Below are 4,751 nucleotides of genomic sequence, written 5' to 3'. Positions count from 1 at the left end.
AATTTTGGTTTAGGAAGAATTAGCATCTTTATTATGTTGAGTCTTCCAATCTATGAAAATGGTATGTTGCTCCATTTATGTAGATCTTCTTTAATTTACTTTTTAAGTCTTCTGTTGTTCTTTTTTTAAAAAAACAAACAAAAAAAGATTGTGGTTATTTATTTGAGAGAGAGCACAAGTGGGCCAAGGGGCAGAGTGAGAGGGAGAAACAACCTCTCTGCTGAGTAAGGAGACTGACTTGGGGCTCAATCCCAGGACCCTGGGATCATGACCAGAGGGGAAGGCAATGCTCAACTGACTGAGGCACTTGTGTTGTTCTCAGCATACAAATCCCTGTACATGTTTTGTTATATTCATACTTAATATTTCTTTTTTGCTCTTTGAGTGGCTGTAAATGATGTTAAATTTAAAATTTTGGTTTCCATGTTGTTTGTTGTATATGTAGTATATACAAGTGCAAATGACTTTTGTATGTTGAATATTACAAGTGCTTAGCTCATTTATTAGTTCTAAGATATTTTTGAAGATTTGTTGAGAATTTCTACATAGACCATCATGTGACTTGTAAATAGATACAGTCTTATTTCTTCTTTTCTGGTATACTTTTTTCTCCATTTTCTTGCCTTACTGCACTGTCCAGAATATCTAGCAATATATTGAAGGATTTGTAAGAGTGGACATCTTTGCCTTGTTATAATTTTTGTTTAGTCTTCAAACATAATTTTAGAATGTATGAGAAGGAAGCCTGTTGTATATACCCATATTTTTGTTCATTGTATTCTTTTTTCCTTCTTAGTGTTCCAAGATTGCTTTTTTAATGGTTTTCTTTGTTAACAGAAATTCCTTATGCAATTATTTTAGAGTTTGTTTGCTCATGACAAATACTTTTGTTTTCCTTTATTTAAGAATGTCTTTCTTGATTTTTTCTTCATTCCTGAAGGATTTTTCTTTTTTGAATATAGGATTCTGATCCATAGTTCTTTTCTTTTGATAATTAAAAAATGTTGTGCCACTTCCTTCTCATCTCCATGGGTTCTGATGAAAAATCTGCAGTATTCCTAATTATTTTTCCCCTTATATAGTGTCTCCTCTCTTGGTTATTTCAAGATGTTTTTCTTAGTTTTTAGTTTTCAAAATTTAACTGTATTTTTTGGTGTGAATTTCTTTTATGTAAAGTAACCCTCTCACTGAAAAAATTGCCTATGGTTTTCTTTCTAAGAGAAAAGGGAAGGAAGGCCAGTAGGAGGCAAATGATTATTTCTGCAACATATTCTACTTTACAACCATAGTTTGCACCATCTTTTAGAAATTCTATGTTTATATGGTTTCAAGTTTCCAGTTCTATTGTAGATGAAATTCCAAGAGATCATTCAACCTGGAGTGCTTTCAGAAACACCTTGAAATTCCTTTCACCATTTGGTAGATTGTAAAATAGCACCAGTTTCTCTGTAGCAACACTCTTTGCAATGTAACTTTCTAGTGCCTTTACACTAAGACTCTGGGCAAGGCCACACTAGCTGCTTTGGGCAATAGAATGGAGCATAAATAAAGGTGTGTTGCTTCAGAACCTAGGCTCCAAAGCCTTTGTGTGTTTCTGCTTCTCTTGGATTCTGCTGTTATCACAGGAACATATTCTGGATAGCCTATAGGATGATAAAAATATGCAGTAGAATTCAGCTGCCCAAAACCTTGAGTTGAAGTCAGCCTATATAAGCCAATAAGCTGTGGATCCCCAAAGAGGGAGCAAGCCCAGCTGAGATCAAAGGAGCTAATAAATTCTGAGTTAATCTCAAAATCCTGAACAGCAGCACTGATTTTTTTATATATCATTGAGGTTCTGAAGTTGTTAGTAAGCATTATTGTGGCAATTGATAACTGATACATTATGGTTATTGTTTTTTGTAATTTGTTTGGGCTGCTGACAAACCACAGAAATTTATTTCTCACAGTTCTGGAGATTAGAAGCCCAAGATCAGGGTGCCAACATGGTTGGATTCTGAGATGCAGACTGCCTGCTTCTCACTTTATATTCACATGGTAGAAGGGACAAGCTAGGTCTCTGTGTCTCTTTTATAGAGCATTAATCCCAATTATGAGGGCAGAGCTTAATTACCCTCCAAAGGCCCCATCTTCTATCATCATCACCTTGAGGAGGTGGAATTTCAAGATACAACATTTGGGGGATACAAACAATCAGGCTACAGCAGTCCTATTTCTTTATTTCCAGTAATGAAACAAATCCATCCTTTGTACAGTATTTATTTGGTTATTTCAATTGGCAGAGTTTGATACTTGTGTTCAAGTTTTCATGTCATCTAAAAGTAACAATGTACATTTGTGTTTTTGAATTCTCACACTATGCCTATGAACATACATCTCTGGATCCATACTTTTTTTTCTATGCATATACTGAAAAAAAATTTTTTTTTAACTGGTGGATATCTGTCCTGCCATTTGTGCAAATATCCACAGCTTATCCATTAAGCTTTTTATAGCCTTTCTGTGATCCCTGAATGGATAAAATTTCCCTTTCTGCATCTGCAAAAATGAAGGTCACCTGACAAACCCCATGTCAGTAAAATGAAAACAAAATATAAAATATGTTCCATATTGGTAAGGTATAATATACCTAGGGGTAAATAGAAATGAGAGATTAAGAATCCAATATAGCACCATGATTTTCCAAAAGATCAAATTACATATATTTGCATAGAAACAATACACAAACTCCTGAAGGATTTTATGGAAAAGATGTTTTTGGCTGTTTAAGAAGTATCTGCATGTGATATGTAAATTCTTAGGTAGCTTTATTATTCAGAGTTTTGAAACTTCTAATACTCTTCCTTTGCCTTTGGGTTTGGTAGATTAAAAGGCACTTGGTCATTAAATATGTCTTGGTCTTCAACCTTTGAAGATAGTTATCTGCAGATTTGACTTTGGGGTACAAATATACAGGAGCAATTTGTAATTTGGAAAGGTGGTAGTATTGGAGAGTAATATTTGAACAAGAAGAGACTGAGGAGGAATTTCCTACTTCAGACAGGCATCAATAGCAGATGGTGGGGTCTACTGGGAAATAAGTATAAGTACCTGGGAAAGGGAATACTGTACTGTGGCAAATATAAGATCTGATGCAGCAGAAATCTCTCTCTGGAAACTGAAGTGAAATTGCCCATTAATGTTTTATAAACACTTTTTTATAGAAGAGATAAAAATTAATCAAAAAAGAAGAGGTATTTTGGATAGCAAGATTTGTGCAGAAATTTTGCAGGATATGCTGGAAGGTTATCTCCCTAGAATTTGTAACCTGTCCAAGTTTATGACAAAACTTTTTAAGTGTATTTTTTGAAGTTTATATGGTTTGAATACAACATGAAATAAAATATTTGACTATTACATTAAGGAAAAAAGATAACAGATTTGTAAAGGAATAATAATTGAAGTTTACTTCTTTTGAAATTATGCTGTTTAAACTGTTTACTATTACATGTCAAAGTTTCATTGTTAATATATGAAAATAAACTTAGCACCAATATTTTAATGCATACTAAAATTAACTTAAAAATAAGATTAAATATGCTAATTTTTTAGCTGAGACCTAAAATCCAAGTACCTTTTTATAGTTATACAAAGCAAACACATATACACACACAAACATGCACATGCATATAAGTCCATCATATAACTATTCTACTTAATTTCTGAACATGTTCAGGAGAAAGTTTTCTATAATTTTATTTTAAAAATTTAATGGGTATTTAAGTACTTTATTTTAGGACATAAAAACTAGCTGGTATCAACATATTGAAATATATGTGATGGGCTAACATTATGTTTTTGAGGGCTTGGTTAGACCATTTGAAGCACATAAAAATAAATAAAATATTTAAAATATGTCTGGGAGAATATTTCAAATATCTAATATATGACTGACATTATCATCTAATAAATATTTCTTTTATGATCAAACAATTATTTTGTATAAAATGGATTTTCTATGAATGCAACATATCCTGTTTGCTGAAACATGAGATATATAGGAAATATGAAGGATACAGAAAGGCTTGCTAAATAAAAATCTATATACAAAGTTAATATAAATATTTAAATAGTGTTATAAACTGAACTGTGTCCCTCAAATTTATATGTTGAATCCTGAATGCCAGTGCCTCCGAATGTGACTGTATTTGGATAGATAAGGTCTTCGGAGAGGTAATTAAGGTTAAATGAGGTCAATTAAGGTGAACCTTAATCCAATATGACTGGTGTCCTTATAGGAAGAGGAGATTAGGACACAGAAGGATAATCACATGAAGCACAGGGAGAGATGGCCTTCTATAAGCCAGGAGAGAGGCCTTGGAAGAAACTGACCTTGCAGACACTTATCTTGGAATTCTAGTCCAGAGTGTTATTTAAACACTCAGTTTATAGTATTGCTATGGCAGTCATAGCAAACCAATACAAATGCAAGAGGAAAAAATATAATTATTTTAATATAAAGTAGCCAGTTTCTGTTACTGTCATAATTAATAATGGCGTTACATGGCATAATTGTGACATGACAGCATATTATATTATATTGTCATGATGTCTTAGAAAAAGCTATGTTTTCCCTAATATAATTTTCCAACCAGTGTTATACATGGGACACAACCAATCCTGCTATGAAATTTCTTTACATTTGATATATAAATCATCCCTTTTACATTCCCTTCTTCCACCCAACCCCACTCTCTTCCTTCTATGTAGCA

The sequence above is a fragment of the Canis lupus genome, chromosome 17, assembly GCF_048164855.1.
Source record: "Canis lupus baileyi chromosome 17, mCanLup2.hap1, whole genome shotgun sequence".
Lineage (NCBI taxonomy): Eukaryota > Metazoa > Chordata > Mammalia > Carnivora > Canidae > Canis > Canis lupus.
This window is presented reverse-complemented; position numbering follows the sequence as displayed.